This window comes from Phalacrocorax carbo, chromosome 2, assembly GCF_963921805.1.
Source record: "Phalacrocorax carbo chromosome 2, bPhaCar2.1, whole genome shotgun sequence".
Taxonomy (NCBI): Eukaryota; Metazoa; Chordata; class Aves; order Suliformes; family Phalacrocoracidae; genus Phalacrocorax; species Phalacrocorax carbo.
Window position 1 is genome coordinate 126,266,811 of NC_087514.1, and position 26,928 is coordinate 126,293,738.

Consider the following 26,928-nt stretch of genomic DNA (forward strand, 5'->3'; position numbering starts at 1 on the left):
GCGTCGCATTAGCTCGGCCCGACGGCACAAACAGCCCCCGGCCGCCAGCAACACCGGATGACGTACGGCGCCCCGGTTGGAGATAGGTGTTGTAGCGTGATTGTAGTCAGGTAAATGAATCTCGCCTCCCACGCAAGCAGGCATTACCTCCGTGGCAAGCATCGCAGTAAGGAATGGGAGAGGCCGAGGCCGAGCCATGCTTCGATGTTCTATATTAACCATGAATAATACTAACCTGGAACAAAATGCACCTCCAGCAGAACTGGCTGTCAGGTAACCGGCTGTGTTGGCCTAACCAAAGTACTTCTGTCCCTGTGCTGACCCTGCTGCTTTCATCTTTACATAACGTGCAGCTTATGCTTAGCTGTATTAGGTAAACTTTTATCACCTCAAACCTTTCTTCTTCTAACAGGGAAATATACCAGCCACAGGTAAAAGGGTAATGGCAAGTCAAAATATTTTGCCCCTTGTAACAACTACAGGGGATTAAAAAACAAGATTTGTTCTCGCCATTCCACATGTACAAGGAAAAGTTTCTCCCTGCTTGAGCGGTGAAGTGTTGTACTTTTTCTGACTCATGGTTACGGTGTAGGTGGAGTCCGTGCTACCAAACATACAGAAGTTGAGAACTTGAAGCACTGCTGAGATATTTAAGGATTAGAAACACTGGCACCTGCTGTCATGTTATATCCAGACAAAAGAAGTGATTTTTTGCATTTTCCCGGTACATAAAATTAATCTTTTTCTTTGTTCAGTAATTGCTTTGAAATAACTTGGTTTATTGTCTCTTCCTATTTCTTTGTTATATAAGCCCAGTGCCATTTTCACCTAAAGTTTAAAACTACTGCAGTCAGGTAGTTCTTCCTATTTCGTGTGCATTTCATAGAATCATAGAATGTCCCGAGTTGGAAGGAAGCCACAGGATCATGAAGTCCAGCTCCTGTCCCTGCACAGGACAACCCCAAATTTACACCATAAATTTACACAATGTGTTCCTGCCTCTGATGAACTCCCAAGAAAAGCTCCTAATGTCAGCTGGGTGGGTTTCTGTTAGCATGCGTTGACTTCTCATAAGGACTAATAACTAAGTAATTAACAGAATATGATGCATAAAGATCCTTTAAAGAATGCAAATCTCCTGCAAATAATGCTTCTCAGCCCACTGAAAGGCTGATGGCTGCATTGCGCTCTCTTGACATCACGGTCCCCTTTCCTAAAGTCATTTAAGTCATGCCGGCTCCTTTCAGTCATTCCAAAACAGACCTCCTGAAAACCGCCCAGGAAGCGATGAAATTCACTTCTAAATGAGTCTTCTACCGCATTTCCTTAATGTGTTCTGATTGCTTAAAGGTGCCTTAAAGGAGGCATAAATTTTCCTGTTCGAATACCCCGTCTATTGAAATTCCTCAGCCCGTGTCAGAACTTCACTTCAGTGACAGCCCGGTGTGCTTCATTGTAGTCCTCCTTCTCTGCTAGGATCCGCAGGAAGCAGAGAGATTGAAGCTCAGTGAATAGCCTAATTCAGACAGGGGTAGGATGGGGCCATAGAGTGTCCCAGAATCTGGGTCATAAATTCCTGGTGCCAAAAAAATCAAGGGAACGCTGAAGTGTTCCAGCACGAAGTGAAGGGTTTGAGTCATCGAGACTCAGGCCCTGATTTTTCTTTTGGTGTGTAACCTTTGGCCCAAAGCCCTAAGCGGTAGGGCTTAAATGACAGCTAAACTAGGGAGAAGGTTTGTACTGCCTTGTGAATAGAACAGGCACACTGAGGTGTGCCCTGTGATTTTGAAAGTGGAGGTTTTGAATGAGCCCTACCTATGCAGTGTAAAGAGAGTAGGGCGGGGTAGTGAATTGCTCCCGGTTTTATCCTTTTGACCTTTCAAAATAACGTGTTTGGCCCTTGGATGTTAAAGGTTGCATAATATTGTATTATTCAAAATCCACTGGAAGACTTTTGTAAGTTTGGATCATACGGGGTGAAATCCTGGCCCTTTTGAAGTGAGTGGCAGTACTCCAGTGTTAGATTTCACCCATGCTGGAGTGCTAAGGCACATGCATTACACTTCCCCCCCCCACCCCCCCCCCCTTGTTTTTCTGTGGTTTCTAAAAGCTGACACTATTTACAACACCGGACACATCCAAAACAGCACAGGTTCTTTACTTTCACAGAAGCTTGCAGCTTCCTCAGAGAGACACACTGGAGTTCAGCTCACCTGGCGCAGACAGTGTTGCTTTAAGACTGTTATAGTTAAGGACACTTCTGTTAAGGCCTCTTGATTTAAAGTGTCTGTTATAAGGACAGGTATGTCAATCAAAATCCATGAAGTTGGCGAAACCTGAGCCAAGTTTCCGTTTCAGAGTGTTTGATTTGAAGAAGTACTGGATCTATTTAGAGTTTTAGACTTATTTAGCTGTACTGAGATCTCATTTATGGCAAGTTTTATCCATTTCTGTTCAGTTAAAAACCAAGGAAGTTAAATTATAAGTTATTGTTACACGCCAAAATAAGGAAAATGCAACTTTGAGGTTTCTTCTGCAGTTCTACTTATGAATTATTTTTCATTCCCATTTAAAAGGACATGTCATTTCAATATTGCTATTTAAGTTGTTAAATGAACATCGACGTCAAGCTGTAACTGATAAAAAGAGATTGGTTTTCTGAGGTGGAGAAAAGATGAGGAATTATCTCAACTGTGATAGAGCTGAAAACATAACAGTATCTCTCTTGTGAGAGCATATCTCACTTTCAAAACTTTAATATTTTATATTAAAAAGGGAGATGGAAATATCCAGTTGTCCATGGTGCACCTGTTGTTCTATCAATCTCTTTCAACCAAATCCTAATGAACCAGATCATTTCTTCCATCCAAACTATTATCAGCAGAGGATTGGAGGAACTGGGACAAAGGTGCCTTTCTTCATTCTTTACCTGATTCCACTCTTCAGCTCTGCAGGAGCTACCCCAGCCTGCATCACTCCCCCCATTTCTTCCCTGCTGAGCCTCGGGCACCCTGGGGCTGTTTGCAGAGCAGACCGCGGCCTCCTCTCAGCAACAGGCCCTCTCTCTCCATCTTGTCCTCCACCCTGAGCTGAGGCAGGGACACAGAATGGCACGAGTCTCTGCAGTAGCTTTATGCTGTTATGGGATTCCTCTCCCATAGCTGGCTTTCCTTATACCACGGTGACGGGAAAAAGCCATAGCGATAGTCCAGAGGATCTGGTCTGTTCTGTATTCTTTTTTGCTCTCTGATTGTGGTCTTTCTCCCACTTGTAGACAGTTTATTCTCACACTGCATCTGATTTTTTTTTTCCCCTACAATCTTGCTTTGCTTTTGTTGCCACTTGGATGAATCCCACTCTGTATGTTGGCAAATGTAAACTGAAATTCACAGGTGCCCTGATCTCTGAAGCACCAGCTGTGTCTGAAGACACAGCATTTGAGTGATTCAGAGATCAGGATTCTTCATGTTCATTTTGTTTTCCTGCTATCAGCATGTAGAATGAAGTGGCGTAGCAAGGAAGGTATCTGCAGCAGAAATGTCATTAGAGTTTTCAACTAATTGCATATGCCCTCATCCCTTAAAAAAATGACATTCTATATCAAGGAAAAGATGATTGAATCCTGAACACCAGGAAAGCCTATTATTCAAATAGTGCCTTTACAGAAATCTGTTTAAAGTATTTTCATGGCATCTTGAAGTAAAATGATTGGGTGGGCACAGAGACAAGTTATTACTAGCCTGACTATTTGCTCTACAATAGAGTAAACCCCCCAAATAATTAGAATTTATTCACCCTAATCTTTTCAAGCCATTAAATATGAAGAGAGTTATAAGCTGTGAGGCAAACAACTTTTAAGATCTCTTTAACCTAAAAAAACCCAAGAATTTGCAGCTCCTCCTCCTCCCCTTTGCCAGAAGCTGAACAGCTCCCGCTCTCATTCAGCTGGAACCAGAAGAAACAACTGGGACAATAACCATGTGGCATCAGAGATCCTTATGGCTCTCAGCCGCTTCGCTATCCAGAATTGTAAAGAATAAAGATAAAACATATTAGGGGTGGGTGGGGGGGAGGTAATAACTTGCTTCCGTGTCCTTAATGAAAGCCTGGCTTTTTCTTTAAGATAGGGAATAAATCACTGCTTAGTGTCCAGAACAGAGGTTTGTTTCCATGTGCTGGTTTAGAGGCCAACTTAAGATAATTACACAGGATAATTCTCTGATAGTTTCTAGACAGAAATTGTTAACAGCAGATTCCTAGACTAAGCCACTGCTTTAAAAATCTCATCTGGTATGTACTGAAGGGAAAAATCTGTATTTCCAAAGCTATTGTAATGTAGTGACCTGTAACTGGAAGAATTCCCTGCATTGCCTGTCTTAATTCATCACCATACGTGGGGGAGAATGTTGAAATGTGAAGATAGGTTAGAAAAGAAAATTGGAGGTTTTTAGGTGTTATTTCCACACGCTTTTCAGCACCTCCATGTTCCTATTATTTTCTATTGGTTTCATAACATCTTAATTCACAGGATCAGAGCTTGGTTTTCTGATTAAAGGTGGGTAAAATTCTGAGGATCTCTTGTGGTTCTGTAGGGAAACTTACATCTTTACACAGAAAGAGAGGCCATGGGCACTCCTGTTCCCTTTTATTAAAGTTAAGGTTGCAGAAGAATGTGGGCTTACGTCCTCTATGGTTAACGCATGAAAAATGCATGCTTAAGGAGTAGGCTAGTGCATCCACCCCGGCAAACCAAACCCCATACAGCAGGCTTTTTCAGTCCTTTCAATATGAACAACCAAATATATTTCAGGAACCCAAGGGACCACAATCAGTCTGAAGCAGATTGTCTGCCTTGTGCAGAGTGGAAATTACCCGCATGTTCTCTGCAGGGGATTCCCCCAGTGAAATGGAAGTCCCCTGCAGCAATAAGTCAGGCTAGTCATGTTTTGTACTTCTTTCCTGAAGATCCTGGCCAAAAAGCCTGGTTTGGGCTGTACTTGGAAGGGATAAAGGGGAATGTCTGCAGTTTGATAAACCCAAATTATCCCTTCTGCTTTATGGAACCTTTTACGCAACTAGTGCCAACAAAGCAGCTGCCAGTGGCTAAGTCCAAGGGCAAACAGAGGAAGGAAAAACCAAACATCTTTTGTCTCGTCCTTGGTGGTGACTGTTGGAAGGAATAAATGGTTTCTTTTGACTATAGGTCTAGGCAGAGCCTGACAAACTCCTCTCTGCTTGTCCCTGAGCTCATTCTGTAGAACCTCAGGGAGCAAAAGACAGAACAGCTAGTGCTCGTCTTCATCACTCAGCTGAAATGAAGCAGGCAAGCAGTGGAAGCAGCAACATCAGGGAAGGGACAGGTACTCTTAACCACACTGAACTGTTCCTGAGGCTGCAAAGTCGTTGGGAGGCAGTAGGGAGGACAGAGGTGGGGCATACACTTCATTCAAAAAAGCTGCAAGGCACAGCACAGGAACACATGTCTACTTCCTAAGCAAGCAGACTTTTCTCCTGAGCATCCTTACTGCAGGTCAGAGCCCTGAGCAGCACAAGTGGGCTCTTGGATATCTTAATCTTATCATAATGAGTGTTTTAAGTAATTTTGCTTAACTTTATAACTAAGTTCAGAGCCTACCTAGCTATATTTATTACTGTGTTTTAATCCAAGTAGACCCTTTTTTTGACCAGCTTTGCATCTTACATAGCCATTTCTACCTCTGCAAAGTGGATGTTCTTGTGTTTTACAGTTAATTTGGAAAAGTGGGAAGTAATTCGAAAACCCAGCCCGCAGTTTCCCTTTGAAATGTTTCTTTGTCTCCATTTCCTGTGTTTGGCAGATTTCTTTGAACTGGAACCCAAGGCATAGCTGAGGATTAGGCGCACAAAGGCGATTTGGTATATCTGTTGCAATTTCTAACTATTGATGCTGTATTGGCTTGTGAAGTTCACAATTCTCAGGGAAGGCCATACATTTCAAGTTAAATTCATTAGCAGAGCTAGATATTTAGGCAGTGGAGGTCCGCAAATATTTGGCTGAGTAGAGAGCCAGTTAACCTCATCATTAGGAAGTGGCAAAGAGAGAGAGGACACTGGCACAGTGTCTTTCACAAACACAGGTACCTACCTCTGGCTGTGGCTTCTAGCTATGGGGTTCCTAGATCCATCTCCTGGATTTAGCAGAAGACCCTTGCCCGTTCAATCTTCTGGCAATGAAGCCATCACTGAGAATGTGGGAAATGGAAATTTAATTTTATCTGCTGACTGAAAGGACAAAACCACAGTTTCCAACTCTCAGAAGTGTGTCTTAACTGTTACAGCATTTTGGAGCTTGGCTGATTTGTTCTTTCTCATTGTATCTCTTCTTCTCTCTAAAAAATACCTAAGACTGCACTGGATTGGAACTGCAAACGTGAGAGGCCTAACAAACAGGCTAAAAGTCATTCTCTATCTTTTGATCTTTCATTCTTTTAATATTTAATGATCCCATTCAAAATGGAACAGCATTAGCAAGAGAGATTAAGAAGTCCCCTGTCCCCTTGCCATGCCATTGCCTGTTTTCCAGGCAGCAGCCTGAGATAACAGCTCTCTTCAGGAAAACAGGTGGTTTCTGCCCATGTCTCTGACATCCTTGGTGAGTGGTGAAGTGGGACTTCTTGCTCTGCTAGGCCAACAACCACAGGCGAGATAGCAGAATCCTTTGCTTGTTAATCATCATTGTCAGGATCACAAACAGGTGTTAAATTGCTCGGTGCCATCAAGACTTTGGGTTTCTACTTGCAAGATCAAAGCTGTGACTTAAAAACAGAAAATTCACCATTACCTGTAAATTAAAGTATTAAAGTAACAAAGCATTAAAGTAACAAAATGTGTGTTGCAGATTCACACATGGTGTGTGACTGTGTGCTGATGCAAGGCTGAGATTTTCAAGCATCCAGTTCAGATCGTGTGGGACTAACAGACCTGACATGACAGGCAGATGGTCAAACTCAGTGAAGATGTCCTCGTCCAAAAGTTCTTGCAGTACTGAGTACCACCCAGCCCTGGGCATTGGGCACCTCCCTAGGGATGGGGACAAGCCGTGAGGCTGTGTTAGGCCTGGCTCAGTGGGGCCCATGGCCAGGCCAAGCAGGGCTGTGGGGAGCTGGAGGCTGGCCCCGCCGTAGCATGGCTAAGGCAGGGGTTGACATGGGGTCCTGGGACCTGGGCAGGGTGGGGGAACCTGCGGGGAGGCTGGACGAGGACAGTCAGGCCAGTGACTGCCCTCAGGGTCCTGACACTGTGTCAGTGGAAATCGCTTTCAACAGCCATATATTTTTGCTAAAAAGCATTTTATTTTTACTATGAAAACACAAAAGGTATAAGCCTGAATCTCACAATGTTTGAGTTGCTTAACTTTAGCTTTTACAGAATCACAGAATGGTTGGGGTTGGAAGGGACCTCTGGAGATCATCTCCTCCAAGCCCCCTGCTTGAGCAGGCACACCTGGAGCAGGGGGCACAGGACTGTGTCCGGGCAGGTTTTGAGTATTTCCAGAGAAAGAAGGAGACTCCACAACCTCTCTGGGCAGCCTGTGCCACTGCTCTGTCACCCTCACAGTAAAAAAGTTTTTCCTCATATTCAGGTGGAACTTCCTATGTTCCAGCTTGTGCCCATTGCCGCTTTTCCTGTTGTTGGGCACCTCTGAAAAGAGTCCGGCCCCATCCTCTTGACACCCACCCTTCAGATATTGATAAGCATTGGTAAGATTCCCCCTTCAGTCTTCTCTTCTCCAGGCTGAAGAGACCCATGTCTCTCAGCCTTTCCTCCTAAGAGAGATGCTCCAGTCCCCTGATCATCTTGGTAGCTCTCTGCTGGACTTGCTCGAGCAGTTCCCTGTGCTTCTTAAACTGGGGAGCCCAAAACTGGATGCAGTACTCCAAATGTGGTCACCCTAGAGCAAAGCAGAGGGGGAGGATAACCTCCGTTGATCTGCTGGCCACACTCCTTTTAATGCAGCCCAGGATAGCACTGGCCTTCTTGGCCACAAGGGCACATTGCTGGCTCATGGTCAGCTTGCTGTCCACCAGCACTCCCAGGTCCTTCTCAACAGAGCCGCTTTCCAGCTGGTCAGCCACCAACGTGTACTGGTGCATGGGGTTGTTCCTCCCCAGGTGCAGGACCCTGCACTTGCTCTTGTTGAATTTCATCAGGTTCCCCTCAGCCCAGCTCTCCAGCCTGCCCAGGTCTTGCTGAATGGCAGCACAGCCTTCTGGTGTATCAGCCACTCCTTACAGTTTTGATTCATCAACAAACTTGCAGACACTACACTCTATCCCTTCGTCCAGGTCATTGGTGAATATGTTGAACAGGACTGGACCCAGCACAGACCCCCGGGGATCACTGCTAGTTGCAGGCCTCCAACCAGACTCTGCGCCATTGATCACGACCCTCTGAGCTCTGTTGTTCAGCCAGTTCTCAGTCCACCTCCCTGTCCACTCATCCAACCCACACTTCCTAAGGTTAACTATGAGGATGTTATGAGAAGACAAAAGCCTTGCTGAAGTCGAGGTAAACAACACATGCTGCTCTCCCTTCATCTACCCAGCCAGCCATGCCATCATGGAAGGCTATCAGGTTGGTCAAGCATGATGTCCCCTTGGTGAATCCATGTTGACTACTTCTGAGAAGCTTCTGTTCCTCTACATGCCTGGAGATGACCTCCAGGATGAACTGCTCCATCACCTTTCCAGGGATGGAGGTAAGGCTGACTGGCCTATAGTTCCCCAGGTGCTCCTTCTTGCCCTTTTTGAAGATGGGAGTGACATTTGCTTTCCTCCAGTCCTCGGGCACCTCTCCTGTCCTCTACCACCTTTCAAAGATGATGGAGAGTGGCTCAGCAAGAATATTAGGCAGTTCTCTCAGCACTCGCAGGTGCATCCCATCAGGGCCCATGGATTTGTGACGATCCAGTTTGCATAGGTTCCACCACCTTTCCAGGGATGAAGGTGAGGCTGACTGGCTTAGAGTTTCCGGGGCCTCCTTCTTGCCCTTTTAGAAGACTGGAGTGACACTGGCTGCCCTCCAGTCCTTGGGTGCCTCTCCTGTCCTGAGAAATCCTGTTTTTCAGATAAGAACTATTATCTTGGGAAAAAAAATGCTGTTTGGGAAAAGCAGAAATCAGTCACTCCCAGGAATGCTCACTAATTCAGCTAGATGATTATTATATTCCACAATCAGCCAGCCAGGGTTTATTATTCCTTTGAGACAATGGAAGATATAATTTGGTTTTGGAAGAATTTCAACAATAGCTTTTTACTCCTGCATGCTGGCAGCTTGGATTGCACTATGTTACCGGACCAGAGTTCCCGCTTGCAGGGGACGCCAGCTAAATGGTTTGCTATGCTACATCTCCCGTGAGGTGAAATGCCACGGAAGCTCTGAGCTGGAGCTGCACAGCTGCCTCGGCATCTGCTCGCAGAGCCCACAGATCTGAAACAATGGACCAGAAATTGGCTGGCAGTTTAAATATAATGGTCTGGCTATTACTGGTAATTAAAAATCCATTGGTGAGAGTCCAGAAGGTAAGGGAGGCATGTGAGACATACACAGGTTTTGTTTCACCTGGGTTGACTAGGATAGGCCAAGAAATGGATGTACATCTTTTTACATGCGCACCTATTTCAAACTCCTTTGAAATCAATGGAACCATTCCCGTTGACATTAATGGACTTTGGATCAAATCCTAATTGCCACTATAAAACCTTTTTATTGTTGCCATACATTATTTGCCATGTATGTATTTTAATAAAGTAGTCCTGAACGTACCATAGGGAATGTGCTCCTTAAAATGGATATCTTCTGTGAAACTGTAACAAGGGTAAGCCCTCTGACAGGAGAATTTAGCTTTACTTTTTTTCTGAAGGAAAACTTAAAGCTCTATTTAATTTTGTAGGGAAAATAGAGAACTGTGCAAAAGTCTGTGGGTTTCTTTAGGGAGAACCTCACATAAGCATCTTTATTCTGATTCATAACAGTACATTCCCTCAGCTATGACTTTGGTCTGAAACTCAAAATGCAAACCAAAACTGACTAAGAGGCATCAAAGCTTGGGTGATCTGGTTTAATGTACTTTACATAGTTTGGTCACCAAACCAGATCTATAGGCAAGTTTGCTCAAAACACTATCTAGATTCATTCAAAAGTTTGTGAGTGTCATGGTAAGGCTTTTTCTAAAAATGGGCTAAGTTTTAATGTACACTAAAACCCTAAACCAGCCTAGTTTCATGCGGTTTCTGATTTTGTTATGAGTGTCTTGGAGGAAGAATGAACTTTTCTGGTAGAACTTGGGATATAAAGTGAGGAGAGCTGAGATAACTCATGTAACTACACAAACTGAGTAACTTTTCCTCAGTTTCCCTTTCACAAAATATACATAATAGTCATATGGATGTCAAAAAGCTCAGACACCCTGATATTTGTATAGATTTATGAGTCCTTCAGGTTGAGATGCAAAATATTAAAATAACTCTGAAAGCACCAGTGAATACTACAAGAGCTTTCATTTTCCCCAGCATAGCTGTAAAGGTGAATTGTGATATCATTTTTCACTCCAGGAACAGAAGGAAACATACATCCAAGATTTCAGATTGCAGCTGTATTCTTGGTAGCAACAATAATGTACAGTTTTAAAAATGATATGGGAAGACAGGGATCCTAAGTAAGATACAAATGATTATTAACAGTTTCAGACTAAGCTGTAACTTTCTGTTTGGTTGGGGTTTTTTTGTGGTCTCCTCCACAGGGAACTCCCCGTAAACATATTGGCACACACCTAATGACAGTTTAAAATTCAGTGGCTGAAACAATTATTGCCCCCAACCCTGCTGTCTTCCAGAGGCATCTGCCCTGTGGCAGGAGTGGCTGAATGGCTTGTGAATCAGCGCCTGAACCTGCAGTTTAGCATAAACCAAAATCAATGTTGGTTTACCTTAATAGGCCAAGCTGTAAGCTGCGGTGGTTTAGAGCTGATTCATGAGCTGTTCAGCTCCCCCCCTGTTAGGAGGTGGCAACCTCTGGGAGAAGTCTAGTAACCTCTGTAAGGATTCCTGGGAGAAGAACAGCTAACAGTTCAACCCCTTTAGTTTTCCCACTGTTTACCACAAGCTGTAGATCTTCAGCTATCATATTCTTTTAGGTGGGATCAAGATTAGGACCTGTGTCCCCCACTGCTCATAACAAAGATTTATGGCTGCACGCCCTGATGTGTTATCCCAGGGGGTCTCAGTTTAGATCAGCATCTGGCCTTGAATCTCAGGGACAAAGACAGAATTAATCAAGAACCAATCAACTTTACGGTTGGAAAGAATTATTATGGAAAAGATGTGTTTCAAAACAATAATCAGTCTGCAAACATGTTTAGCTTGCCAGATACTGCCCTTCTGCATTAGTGGCTGCCAGGTCCCATGTACAGGTCTGTCACTGTCATCCAGGGTAGATATCTCAGGGTTTCAGATTAAGCCTGTTTCGGTTTTCTTTTTATTGCCAGTCTTTCCTGTCAATCCAATAGGTTTTGAAATCCCTCTGTGTCCAAACCTCACTTCTGCCACAGTTTATGTTCTAAAGAGCCTAATGGTACCAAGAGCACCCTGGGAGGGCACGTGCCTCAGCAAAACCTTCCTCTTCTTTTGCTCACAGTCTCTTTTAGGTTTTCCAGGTTCACAAAGCACCAAGTAGCGTGCTGTCTGCTTCAGAGGACTCTTCACATAGTTACCCCAGTAGCAATTCTGCAGCCCTGTCTCACTCCCCTGAGCTTCCTTGCGATGCTTGCACTTCACTGTTTGGAGACAGGGTTTGCTTTTCTAGCTGGCCTTCTGCAGGCAATGTAACTCTTACGACAACTCTGTATAACACCTGCTTTCCACATGATGTCGCTTTAAAAGGTTGTGAGCCAAGGCAAAATGTGTCTTTGCATGAATAAACTGTTTTATTCCTCCTATCCCTTCAGTGAACCGATGATAATGTATTATAAATTTGACTTGTCTGTCAGCTTATGGCCTTATTCATTTATTTATTTAGTAGCAAACAGATTTTGGCATCTGGAATGGAGTTTTCTTTCATTAACTACCTTGAGAAAACTGATAGAGCTGAGTATTTTAAGCTTTAAAACCCCACAAAACTAAAGCAAATAAAGAAAGGGCCCCTACAGCAAGTGGACAAGAGTCGTACTAGGGAGAAAAAAGCCATGGGGAGTAATAAGAGCATCTCATAGTCTAATTCTGTTTGAGTAAGCCTCCCATTGTCTTTTCACACATTTCTGCACCTTTGCTTTCATTTCACTTTTTTGTCACCTACTTTTACCTTCGACTTTTCCTGTTTTTCTTTGAATAAGGCTTTTGTACCTGATCTGCTTGATATTTTTATCCCTCCCTTCTTCCCTTTCCTTTTCCAGCCACTCTTTTTTATTCCATTGTGTCTTTGCACACATTCTTTTTCTTGACTTTGTCCCTGGATGATCTTCCCTCCCGCAGTCCAATCTGTAGTGCTTTTTTTCCTTCCAGAGGTGTAAGTGCCTTAGTCCCTCACTTCACAAACTGTAACTCACAGACCGTTGGTTGATGACAAACTGGGAGGCTGTTAATCAGAGAAAACTGTTCTCTTCCCCATATTGAGTATCTAAACTACCTTCAAAGACAAAGCACATCAGATACCTATCTAGTATTATTTCCTGCATAACTGTAGATGTTGTTATAACATCATGAGGATACAGGTCTATGCAGTTGTGATTAAGAGCAAATGTTTATGCTCCCTGCATGAACTCTGCTAAGATGACATCCACACTAAAAGTCAGAGTTCCTAACAATCCGAGTCAGTAGTTGAAATTGCAGCTCTCTCTATATTGGGGCATATAATAATCTAGCGATAAAGGGCCCCTGCCTCTCAAAATATGGCATTTGTGACTAGGCAGTCTTCCTTTTTAGTCTGAAGACCTCATGGTGGCCTTGGTTCATACTTTTAATGTATTTGGAAACTTATAGATGGTATTCTAATGTACAGTAGTAGCAGTTTCATTAATGACTGATTTCAGAAGTGGAAGACATTACTAAATTAGTAGCAACTCCCAAAGATATTAGTACTGTAAGGGGGAGAGTTTGATTAAAATAGGAATAGTACTGTCAGAAGAGGCTCTTTTGTAACTGATTATAGTATTATGGGGTTATATGGATAATGGGCCTGACATAAACTCTACATGAGATCTGAGCTGTGTGGGTCTGAATGACCAAAGCAAAGGTAACTGCCCTACCTTTTCATTACTTACTTGGGCATTGCCCAAGACGAGTCTCAACTCTTCAGAGACTCTCTACTCCCTTCAATGTACTCGTCAGCAAAGTGTACAGAGCAGCAGTATTAGAGTAATGAAAATAATGAGGGCACTTGTCTCTCTGGGTCTTTACTGCTCTTCGAGCAATACCTGTGTTTTCTGCCATGACCCAGGCTGTAATTTTACAGTTTAGCCCAAGGCACCATTTAAATGCTGAGCTGGAATGCCTTGGTAAATCAGTCTAGCTAAGGAGGAAGACACTGTGAAATACTAAGAAAGAGTTTCCTTTCACTTTGAGTCATAATACAGAGATTTCTTAAAGTCAGGTTGCATGCAGAACAAAATGTTTGATTAAATGCAAAACACCAATCATATTTCAAGAATCAGTGTTTTGGAATATTCTTTAATTAAATATCAGCAAGACTCACAGAGTAAGTGTAGGTCAAGAGGAGAATTTTTTTGAACAAGCTAGCCCTAAGTATCTTATTGCTAATTGATTTATCACATCTCCTTCAGCACAGTTTCGAAGGGGGAGGGGCAGGCAGGATTCTTTCTGTTCTGTAAAAGAAATATTTTTAGGTTTAGAAATGAGATGTACAAACAAAGGGCACATAACTCATTTCAAGCTGAAATAGACCAGATTTGGAAATGTGATATTATGGCAAGCCTTAACTATGCTCGATTCAGCTGGGTAGTATGCTGTTCCTTGGGGAATACTTCAAAGAATGACGCAGAGCAGCAGCAACTGGGAGGATACAGACAATTCACACAGACTGCATGCTTTCACACCCTTGTCTCAGATCAGCAGTCCCAGATGGTGATCACCCAGAAGAGTCTCAATCTTTTTATAGTCAATACTCTGCAGTCACAAAGTGATTTGACACATAAACTCAGTAAACTCAGATGGGATTGACATTACCTTCAGTAGGCTGAGTACTCTTCTACACCCACGTACTGAAGGAAATTACCATGATCACTCGGGGACAGTTCATACCTCTGTAATTAACTGTAGTAGAAAGTGGGTACAAGGACACATTCTTAAGCACTCTTGCTGGAGTGGTCTCGGCATAGGAAAGTTATACACGTCTCAGCATCAGTAAGGCTAGCAGAATATAACAATCACCAGTATAAATCCAGATTAATTTAGCTGACTCCATGAGATACACATCATCATAGTTTATTCCAGGATGCTGCTCTCAGTAAAGAAAATAGCAGAGTGATTTTGGCATCTCCTCTGCCAGAGTGAAGCAGTCAGCTTTGCTTCCAGTGGGCATCAGTTACCAATATTTATTCCTTCATGTAGGGTAAGCCTTACCTTTTTTGACCCTTTCTTACCTCAAGTCTCTTGAAAATGCATTAAGACGGCAGAAATAGCTGAAAACTAGTGTCTAGTCTGACTATTTTGTGAGGTCAGTTATGGAAGCGGTAGGAGTAGAAAAAGTATGGAAAAGAAGGTGGTAATATTTCTTATTTTCTATCCCTTTTATGCAAACAATTCAACAACATTTTACCCTTAGCTGCTACCCAGTTCAACCTGGCCATTTGGAATTTGATCATCTATATTACTGTGCAATGTGATTCCAAATTACTGTCTACTCCGGTAGAAAATGGGTTCGTCCATATCGTATAGTGAGCAATGCTTGCCTGGCATGGGTGATCCCATTGGTTTAGAGACTCTGTCTTTAAGCTAAACCAGTCCTTGGCAGAAGTTGTTGTTCACAGCAGCATGATAATATGAATCTGTTCCTCCCAGCTGTGGAACCAGTGTGGCTTCCTCTACCTCAAACATCTTTCCACTGTGTCTTTGCTTCCACTGAGAGGTCTCTGAAGCACAATAATTCCCGATAATGGAATGCACATGTTAAACAGACTATTAATTAAAACAAATCTCATTATCAAAGAAGACTATTACTAAAGCACCAGGTTTTTCACAAGAAAACAATGGAATTCCTCCACAGCCCTATGGTCCTTCTAGAAGACCTCTGCATCCCATATCCTGTCATTTAAAAATAATTATACAGTAAAAATAAATCTTCTTTAATAACTTATAACCTTTTTATAAACTGATTCAATTTAAAATTCTATTTTAATCACTTTTTCACAGCAAAAAGAAGATATTAAACCATGTAATTCATATTTATGACAGAAGCCATCATTGCATCCAGACAAAGCTGGGAAGATTTTGCGAGACAGAGATAGGCAAATAATTTATAATGAAACTTTTGTTTACTGAATTCTTCTTGATGAATTTCAATGTCTGGACATATATCACAAATGTATAAGCTATTTTTGGAATTATTTAACATTATTTGTGAGACTCATCAAAAAATAAATTATTCTGAAATTTGCACTTTTGGGATTAGATTGAGCCATCTGCTCTGTCCCCTTGTGAAGTGCAAAAGTGGAGATTTTGGCTGGAACTGTGCAGTGTTTACAGAAAGCCAACATGAAAGACTTGTGGACAGATCCACTTTGAAATTTTAACAAATGTCATAAGTATTCTTTTATTCAGACTCTAAGATGCTTTGGAGCCAAAAAATTACAAGCATTAGGAAAATCAGCAAGGAAAACAGAAGTAATTTCCAACCTTCCACAAGACAGTTATTACTAGATATTATGTTATTTAGACCTCCATTCTCCTCTTGGGTGCTCACATTGGATTTGTTTTATTCACAGAATCACAGGTTGGAAGGGACCTCAGGGATCATCTAGTCCAACCTTTCTGGGAAGAGCACAGCCTAGACAAGGTGTCCCAGCACCCTGTTCCAGACGACTCTTAAAGGTGTCCAGCGTGGCCGAGTCAACCACTTCCCTGGGGAGATTATTCCAATGGTTGACTGTCCTCACTCTGAAAAATTTTCCATTGGTTTCCAATCAGAATCTCCCCAAGAGCAATTTGTGTCCATTCCCCCTTGTCCTCTCCATGTGACTCTGTGTAAAAAGGGAGTCTCCATCTTCTTTGTAGCTGCCCCTTAAGTACTGGTACATGGTGGTGAGATCCCCTCTGAGCCTCCTTTTCTCAAGGCTGAACAAACTCAGCTCTCCCAGCCTATCCTTGTACAGCAGGCTGCCCAGTCCTTTGGCCATCTTGGTGGCCCTTCTCTGGACCCCTTCCAGCCTGTCCACATCCTTTTTGTATAGAGGGGACCAGAACAGTACACAGCACTCCAGGTGTGGCCTGACAAGCACTGAGTAGAGAGGGATAATGACTTCTTTATCTCTGCAGGTGATGCCCTTTTTGACGCAACCCAGCATCCTGTTGGCCTTCTTGGCCGCAGCAGCCACTGTTCGCTCATGTTGAGCTTCCTGTCCACCAGGACCCCCAGGTCCCTTTCCACAGAGCTGCTCTCCAGCCAGGTGGATCCCAGTCTGTGCTGCACTCCTGGATTATGTTTTCCCAGGTGCAAGACCTTACACTTGTCCTTGTTGAACTTCATAAGGTTCTTGCTGGCCCACTCTTCTGGCCTATCCAGATCTTCCTGCAGAGCAGCTCTCCCTTCTGGAGTGTCTACTTCCCTGCTCAGTTTGGTGTCACCTGCAAACTTCATCAGGCTACACTTGATCCTGTTTTCCAGATCACTTATAAAGATATTGAATAACATTGGGCCCAATATTGATCCCTGGTGGACTCCACTAGTTACAGGTTGCCACTTGGAAAAGGAGCTATTTGTCACCACCCTTTGGGTGTGGCCTGTCAGCCAGTTCCCCACCCACTGCACAGACCACTTGTCTAGGCTATAATGCATTAATTTCTCCAGCAGGAGACTGTGGGGGACCGTATCAAAGGCCTTGGAGAAGTCTAGGTAGGCAATGTCCACTGCCCGCCCCATGTCAACCAGGCAAGTCACTTTGTCGTAGAAGGCCACCAGGTTTGTCAAGCACGATCTGCCTTTAGTGAAGCCGTGTTGGCTTTTCCCAATCACATGCTTCAATTGACTTGTGATGGCCCCCACGAGGATTCGTTCCATAACTTTCCCAGGGATTGAAGTAAGGGTGATGGGCCTATAGTTACCCGGATCCTCCCTCAAGCCCCTCTTGTAGATAGGGGTAACATTTGCCTTCCTCCAGTCCTCTGGGACATCCTCCATTCTCCATGACTTCTTGAAGATTATGGAGAGCGACCTTGCGATGATGTCAGCCAGCTCTCTCAACACCCTCGGGTGGATGGCGTCAGGGCCCATTGATTTGTAGGGGTCAAGATCCTGTAGTAATTCATATACTAACTCTTCCTTCACTGATGGTGGGTCGGTGTTTGGATCAATCGGCAAATTTGTTCCCAAAGCCTGGGAACCAATAGTGTTGGTAAAGACAGAGGTGAAGAAGGTGTTGAGGACCTCTGCCTTTTCTGCATCATTGGTGATTGACTCTCCTTTTCCATTTAACGGTGGGCCTATGTTTTCCTTCTTTTTCTGCTTATGGTTGACATGTCTGAAGAAACCTTTCTTGTTATTTTTTATGTCTACAGCCAGTTTCAATCCACCCATGCAAATAATATCAGGATCATCAGGGCTTATATCTGTACGCTATAGAAATTAATTGCACTGTTTAAAACAAAGATCTCTAATCAGCCAGGTATAGTTATAGCAGGGAATCCTGAACTGCTTATTTAAGCGGATCCAATTTTTTTCTCTTGTAAAGACTGTATTCACTTATGTGTTCTGGGAGGAAAGAGAGTTAAAGGCATGGATGTAAAATATACTGGGCCAAATCAGATATTTTTACTAACTCAATAGTTGGACAAACACACTTTCCCAGTAGTGAAGAACTGAAGATCTGGCCCATAACAACCCTTACAATAGTAGACAATATTTTGTTCTTGGCGGAGCACCAAATCTAATTTACTCTGAATTTACAGGAGGAAAAAAAAATTTAAAAGTGCTCTGCCTCCCATTTGTTCCAGCAGCGTATCGAGCAGTGAACTGCCGATCTGAACGGCTGCAAAAGAGCCGAAAGAGGAACACTCTGCTCTGCCCGCGTTGGTGCTGGTGACGTCAGGAAATCAGTCTCCTGAGGACAAACAGTCAGCACAGCAACCAGCCTTTGTTTTACTTCCCCCCCCCCCCCCCCCCCCATCTGGCACATTAGCTTTAGCAGACAGATGTAAATGTTAACAAAACACTAGTGTTTACACGTGTTTTCCACTTCATCTTCAGAACTAAACAACAATAACTGGGAGCCCCTTGCTGCCTTGGCTCATGTGCTGAGGGTTGCGGAGCCGTAGCACAAGCGACTTCATATAAAGAGTGCCTGCAGATGCCGTGCGGCGGGGGAGAGGGCTATGATGTGATACCGTGTGACAACAACGGTTCCTTGTACCTGCAGCTCACAGGCAGGGAACAAGGGCTCTGTGGTCAGTACAGAAATGCAAGAAGCCAAAGTCAGTGTACTGCCCCTGAAACGCTGCCCAGCTCTCCATGGGGAGGAACAGGAAACTACTGCTCTTCCAAGCAGTAATAATTTGCATGTAGCAGCCTAGGCACCTAGATATCTCTCAGTACCAGGGGAGCAGTGGCTGAATGTTGGCATAAAACTCACGGGACTAGCACGAGAGCGCAGGCACCATATATATGCAGGTGCCCGGTGCTTGAAGAGAGCGATATGCCTTGCCTACATTCCTTTATTTTGAATAACACTGAAGTGCCATTTTTGAAGGCAGACGTCTGGCTTCTGAAAGAGTGCCTGCAGGAGCTCAGCCCGGAGGCAGGATGCAGCTGATTAGCTGCTCCCAACAAGGCAATGGCTTCAGCTCCCGCTAAATTCCTGCTGGCAGTGCGGAGCAGCCTGGTTTGACAGTCACCATGTAGGTCCAGAACACTACCCCTATTGAAGCACCATCCCTTCACTTTACTTTCTCTAAAAATAAAATAAAACCTCTATAGAATTCAGCCATGTTTCTCTAGTTTTATGTCAGCTTCGTCAGTTCCAATATCTGGCACGCCACCTTTTGCTGTTATGCTTTTTATGATGACTGGGCACATGTATTTTTAAGGTGAGGTCTCTATAATCTCCCCACTGATTTCCAATATTGGCTAGCATAAGTCTTCCTGTATACCCAGCTACTCACCTCAAAGGATAAATTACCATGGAAGCAAGACTTATTGGAGGAATGCACATTCTGAATTGAGTCATGGAGACAGAGTTAAAAAAGAAAGTAATGGAGAAGGAGCTCCCTCACAGAAAAAACCAATGAGGTGATGAAAGGTCTCATCATCTGGGGCTGTTCCTGCAGGACCTTTCTTCAACTCCCCCACAGACACATCAGTATCTTTAAAAAAAGAAATACTTCTATCCTGGCCCACTGTGTTTAAGTCAGGTTACCTCAGTTGTGGTCTGGAGGCTTGTGAATTTCTTTGCCATTGGTATGGGATATAGAAGTTTTTAGCCCAGGATAAAGACATCTAATACAGAAGAGATGAAGATTTATTTGAGCACCCGCTAAACCATAACAGATTTGCAATTCCCTGCTGCAGAGCTCTGTTTTCCTTTTCGGCCTTGTACTATATAATTTTGTCTGGGCAGACTTTTAAGTCTGTATTTGCTATCAGAAAGACAGCAGCTCCCACTGAAGCAAGTCCGAATGTGTGCTCAGAATCTTTATATCTGCTGGCAAACTGGAAGCTGCTGGTGGCCTTTGAAGCACTGCTATCAGCTGTAGAAGTTCAAACTTGTTGGGGGTTCTTGGACCTAAGGTTTCCCTCCACCACCCCTTTTTTTTTTTTTTTTTTCTAAAAATTGTGGGAAATGCACTGGTTTTTTTATCTCTCAGAGGGGACAAAACTTAAGTCTTATAAACTAGCTTGATAAAGAATTCTGAACACCTGAATTGTCAAATTTTGTTCCTTAGTACTTCACATTATCAGATGTGGATTGAATAGTTCCCACAGTTATACATTCATGACATAAGGTTCTCATTTGGCACCATTCATGTATTTATGTGTATTATAATGCAACCTTGCTATGTGACTTTGTGTATCTCAGTATTTTGAAGCCTTCAGATGAAACAGAAAAAGAAGTTACTCACTCATTTTATTAGCACTGTAATCAGATTTTCATAGAGTTCCACAATAACAGGAGAAGCTTGAAAAGTAATTAAGAGATTCTCCAACACAGCAGGAGTTTTTGTTAAAGGAGAAAACTAATTCAGACTGTAGTTTGCAGATACACGAGGAGTTAGGGCTTGAGTCCAAGAGACTCCTAATCTTCAAGAAAAGTAGCTGTTCTGAAAGCCATGGGGAGGGAGAGGTCATTCATATACTTTCGTTTTCCTTTCAAAAAAAAGCAAACTGTTATGAGCTTATCTAACAATTAAAACATCTGCTTCACAAAGGAAAGCACATGTCAGCTTGCATTACCTTGATTGAAAGGATGCATTTTATTATTTGGAAATGTAAAAAGTAGTATATTAATTTGCATTTGTAAGAAACACAGTTTGTTTTCAAAGATTAATAACAGACTCTACATATGCCTTTGAGAAAGCACCCAACCACATAAATGACTGTTTCCAAATGCACGTTTATTTAGATCTAACCAGATCCCGTACAGCCTGCTGTATGTCATGCGCTTGGAAGTCACGCTGAAGAGTTTGGTGTTCAGTTTTGATATTATCACAATGCACTGACATTTTCAAAACTGCAAATCTTCTAAACTACATTTTTCCCTGATGCAGATATAGATGGTAACGGATGGCAACAAGTAACTCATTTGTAAATCTTTGCTATCTCCTACCATCTCATGCCTCCACTGTTACTGCTTTCCCTATCTCATCTGCCCTTTTCTGTGGCTAGCTGCCACCTCTCCTACTGCTTTGATTCTGCTACGCAGACACAGGTTTCATTAATGCTTTTCAGCAGCTGTGCTTGGCTTTAAGCTTTTATTTTCTAACAAAAAGGAATTGTGAAAAACTGCTTTAATAGAAAAAAATAAATTGGTGCAGTCTCTTGTGCTAAATAAGGTACTGAGATAATTCAGAATGGATTTCATTTATTTAAATGTAATAATTACCTTTTGAAATGTACATGTGACTTAATCTTTATATGGCATATGATAATGGAGGAGTTTTATATGATTCACTTACGAGTGATGATAAGGGTATACATTGTAGGTTATTGCTCTATCACCATACATTTGAAGAGAGCTCCCTTATGGCAGTAAAATAATAATGGGACTGATTGCCTCCTCCCAAAACCGACTGGAAAGCACCACTCTGGGTTATTTTAGGGCATAACACAGAGATTTGTTCTTGTGTGTTCTTCCTTATTGGTCTTAGGAGGTAGGGAGATTCACTGGCCCTGTGGAAGGCACTGTGTTCAGCAGTTTGTCTAGGTCCCCAAGTCCACAGAATCACAGAATCGCAGAATGGTTGGGGTTGGAAGGGACCTCTGGAGATCATCTCCTCCAAGCCCCCTGCTTGAGCAGGCACACCTGGAGCAGGGGGCACAGGACTGTGTCCAGGCAGGTTTTGAATATTTCCAGAGAAAGAAGGAGACTCCACAACCTCTCTGGGCAGCCTGTGCCACTGCTCTGTCACCCTCACAGTAAAAAAGTTTTTCCTCATATTCAGGTGGAACTTCCTATGTTCCAGCTTGTGCCCATTGCCGCTTGTCCTGTTGTTGGGCACCTCTGAAAAGAGTCCGGCCCCATCCTCTTGACACCCACCCTTCAGATATTGATAAGCATTGGTAAGATTCCCCCTTCAGTCTTCTCTTCTCCAGGCTGAAGAGACCTGTGTCTCTCAGCCTTTCCTCATAAGAGAGATGCTCCAGTCCCCTGATCATCTTGGTAGCTCTCTGCTGGACTCTCTCTGGTAGTTCCCTGTCTTTCTTAAACTGGGGAGCCCAGAACTGGATGCAGTACTCCAGATGTGGTCTCACTAGGGTGGAGTAGAGGGGGAGGATAACCTCCGTTGATCTGCTGGCCACACTCCTTTTAATGCAGCCCAGGATAGTGTTGGCCTTCTTGGCCACAAGGGCACATTGCTGGCTCATGGTCAGCTTGCTGTCCACCAGCGCTCCCAGGTCCTTCTCAACAGAAGCCTTCTGTCCAAAAGCTGTGTGCTGGCTCTTACTTTCTCACCTCTCTCTAGGTCTGCTTTTGTAACTGGAAGCTAACCTATGGTCCCTTGCTAATCCAGGATCAAACTGCAGGAAGCGGGATATGGAGTGAAGAAGAAACATGGAAAGAACAGAAAATGAAAATATAATGTAGGAGGTCAGTGGGAAAACAGTGTGCACCCACTTGCTAATTTTGTTCCTTCCCATCTCTCTCTAGTGTCAGACAGAACTGCTCTTCAGGACTGTGGCATTTCCTACAGGAATGAGTGCGGCTGAGCTAACACCACTGGAGTCATATGGACTGAAATATGTAGATTTAAAACAGCTTTTCACACTCACCAAATGCCATGTAATTTTTAATCTGCAATACCCAGGAAATCTGTATTGAGGAAAGTCGTTATAAAATTCTAATAAAAACTGAAAAATGGGCAATGATTTTATTAGAAATGTTTGTTTTAAAAGCAGAACAAAGCAGACAGTTGAGGGTTGCCAAACATCTTTCTGGAGACACTTAGCACAGATGCTGGACCTCAGTAGGAACCAGTCATGAGGGCTGGGACAGAAAATATGGCCAAATGTGATACAACCCTCTTAAAATCCACTTCAGTTACCTGTGTAAAACTGTCCCATGCCCATCTTTATCTCACCTGCCTTAGCCTTCTTGTCACCTTTGTCCAGCGATATCCATTTGGTTATAAATCAGACATGAAACATCACTGACAGCTGAATTTCATGGGGCACTCAATTTAGCCAGATTTAAAACATTGAAGCTTTTCAAGCCAGAGCCAAATATTGATGCAAAATGCATGAAAGGAGAACACAGAGTAGCATAACCATCCTTTGTCACACAGGCAATGATGTGTGCTAATAGGAGCTCCATCTCCCTTCACTTGTCCTCTTCCTCTGCTGCCTGCAGGTATTCCTGCCATGCTGCTCTGCTGCTAAACTGACTTCCCTGCAGCCCCAGAAGAAGATTTCTGCCAGTAGCACTGCAAAACCAAGCTGGCAGTCTGAATATTAACATTTTTGTAATGTTCAGTGCTTTCCTGAAGTCATCAGCTCCAGATGTTCTGAGACTGTGGGGAGAATCTCAGATTTGTACAAACAGTGAAGAAAAGTTTGAAAAACTGAATCCTATAGTTTCAAAATCCCCAGCAAAAGCACCCCCCACCCTCCATGTCAGGCCTTCTGAGCCAAACTGGTGATTTTTTCCTCACTGTTTTTGAACGCCCAGGGGTAGCAAGTTGCATTACTATGGCAGCTGCCTTAGGCCTGTTTAGGATGATTTGGGTCTAAGATTAAATCAAAGTTTGTAGACAAAAACCTGCTTCTTCTTTTGTAATGTCTTAGGGTGACTCCTCACTAGAGGCTGTTTTACATGACACAGAAAAGTGCTGGAAAGAGGCCAGGATTTCATTGACATAACTTATTTATCTCATGGTTTGCAAAAATTTACCTTTGCTGTAGTTGAGTCACTACCCATGACTTTGATTTAAGGAGGCTGCTATTCCAGCACAACAATTCACAAAATCCATGAAAATGTGAATTTGCCAGGAATTCAGGGTATCTTTTAACTTCCCAGAGTTCACTGTAGATTTTCAGTCTCAACTGGTTGGTTCAGAGGTTTTCACCTTCCCTATCTTCAGGCATGTACTATTTCTTCCAGGAAGACCTAGAAGCATTATTATGCTCTTTCCATTCTCTTGAAAACTACATGCCAAGCTGAGGGATTGCGATATGCTTTATTGCAATTATTTTAAAAATATACATATTTTTTACATAAGAAAGATAGAGTCATGCAAAGGATTACTTTCTATTGACTGGTTTTTATTTCCTACCTATAAATTTATGACATAGCTCAGAGCTGACATAAGTCAATAGCTGGTAACTTAGTTTCAGACTACGGAAAGGGACCAGTCAAGGAATAGTCCTATGCTGCTATTACTACTAGAACAAAACTACGTTTTGCAGAAATGACTACCACATGTGAGGGAGATGAGCCTTGGAGGAAAGCCGTCTGTATTTCTGCATCCTACAGCGATGGTTTGTGGAAACAGCACAGCGGTCTTTAAAATATCCTGTTAATTCATCATGTTCTCTGGCATTACCAGAACACTTGGTGCATAGTGAAGTTATATTGGAATTAAGACTGGCAAATCTTCCTATTCTCCTGTTCCTGTTTCTTTTGTTTATTCTGCAACTGGTTTACGCAGTATCGTCGTCATCTGCTGTCCTATCCTTCAGTCTCCAGGGCCACATTTGTGATCTGCATATGGGAAGCAGAGGATGAGGAATTGTGCTGTGCCTGTTCTAGTCTTCCTGCTGGTGGTAAGGGCAAGAAGCACCTCACACAAACTTCTACTGATGACAGCTGGATGGTAGCTCACTTAGAGAAAACGCCTGTATCTGAAGCTTCATCGTTAATTTTTTTTATATATATAAAAGTATTTCAGTTTCATTCATGCCAGCCCTTCAGTTTTTGTATTGACACAGACATTTAAAGTCGACTTCATATAGAGCCCCAGTCAGTGAATCGTACTTTAAACTCCTCTATCTATGCAGCTTTGCACTGAAACTTAGCTATATTTGGTCAGCGTGGTATTGTTCAGAATCATTAAGAAATCAGGTCAGTGAATGGCAGTGTTCAGATTCATTAAGAAATCAGATTTTCTCCTATTGCTTCAACACTAATATTGAACCTTATCGTATGCATAACAGCATGGTACATATTAAACAAATAAGTTCATACTGAGTCAAATAATTTACGTAATTATTAGCAGGTCTTTTTGCTAGTTGTACAACCTTTTAAAAAAAAAAAACCTGAAGAGTATAATCTCTTTTTTAAATGCTGCAGAGACCTTTTTTTATTTCTGAGAGACTTGGGAAATCTCACTGTCTCTTTATGAGATATATCTAGGGGTAATCTAAAATTGGAGTTAATTAGTGGAGTGTTTATCATTCTGATGATAATATTATTTTTCCACTCAGAGCCCTTGGTCGGGTAAATCTATTAGTGTGATGTCTTATTACATTCTGTGTCAACTTAGGCCTAATCCACCATGTTCTTATGCATCCTTTTACTTTCTGTGTGTGAATAGCTTCCTTGGTTTAACTGGGAGTAGGTTTAATCAAGTGTGTAAGTGTTTACAGGATATAATGAAGATATAAAACATTAACACTATTTCTGCTAAAATGTACCTCTAACATTGTCCCTTTTCCACAGCTGTCAACCACATACTTGATTTCCGTATCACTTTGCCTCAAGTTATTTAAGCATAGCTGTACTGAATATTTTACAGTGCATATGTAAATAAAAATATGCTTTAAATAACCTTCTTAAATTGTTGAGCAAACGCATAACTAAATGGAGAATAAAAAAAAAAACCAGGGAAGCCAGTCAAGCACACTTACATGAAACTCAACCAATGAACTGGATCTCCAGCATGGATAAAAGGCGCACAAGGGAGTTGGGAGGTGGATAGAGAAGGACTGAATGGCCTCTGGCCCTGTATTTGTGCTTCTGAGGATGGTTTCACCGTAGTGCACCCCTGCGTAAGTTTCAGTGGGCGCTGAAGGATGTGGACACTGGTTTCTCGCTAACTCCAGAAGCCAGGCAGTGAGCTATTGGTAATTGAAAGCTTTTTTGCCCCATTCCCTCCAATCTTGGCTAAAGGATTGATAGGAGGGCTCTTTGCTGTGGCAGGAGCCTTTTCCTTGGACAAAAGCACCTGGAAGGAGGGGAGGTTGTAGATAAGCCTCCCAGTCTTTAACCTCTCTAGGGCGACTGGCTGGGACTGGCCACAGTGCTTGTCACATACATACTCCTCCCAAGGGGCTGCTGACAGGATCCGGAGAGCACTTTGTTAACACGCTATTGAGATTCACGGCGCACTTCACATTTCCCAAAGTTAATAATCTAGACCGTCTGCAGATGCAGGCAGACATCACTGCTCAGACCTATGGTGCTGATGAGCTATTTACAAAAAATCACCTTTTATCTAAAGCGACTAACTATATATAAGTTTTATGAAAATTAACCTTTTTTTGGATAAGTTTCAGGAAACAGTTTTTCATTTAATGACTGATTTGAATCCAGGCCAAATTGGTAAGTCTGTAAGTCTGGACTAAGCAAATAATTTTGAACAAATTATTTATTCAGTGAAGATAGCTGCTTTTCCTCACTAGTACATAGTTCATGGACAGACTGTGAAACTCTTTAACTTGCCTGTAATTCAAAGTTATTCATACATTTCCTCACATAATAATTCTTGGTCTAAAACTATTTATGAAAAGATTATCAGTGCCTGACATGAAGAGACATGAAAGAATGGAAATTATGTCTGGTTCAGAATGAGCTTAGAAATTTAGATGGATATCCTCTAACGTGAAGAAATTCTTCACTGTTCAGTGAATGTGGCTGTTTTTCCTCAAATCGTTTATTTGACACACCAGTTTCTCTGGTGTTTGACCAGCTCCATAATTCATAGAGAATTTCCCTCCCCCCTGCCCATCATTTTCCCAACTCTGCTGAAAGCCTTGCAGCCAGACAGCTGTTCTGAATGAAGTGTATTTATGGTCTCC

General features: G+C 42.7%; 1 long non-coding RNA gene across 1 annotated transcript; it reads left to right on the forward strand.

The window, feature by feature from the left end:
* The first annotated feature begins 23 nt into the window (after positions 1-23).
* LOC135312056 (uncharacterized) lies at positions 24-25,133 on the forward strand. Its single transcript, XR_010371693.1, has 3 exons — positions 24-110; positions 22,380-22,504; positions 24,592-25,133. It is a non-coding gene; the product is annotated as an uncharacterized LOC135312056 (long non-coding RNA).
* Positions 25,134-26,928: the final 1,795 nt, after the last annotated feature.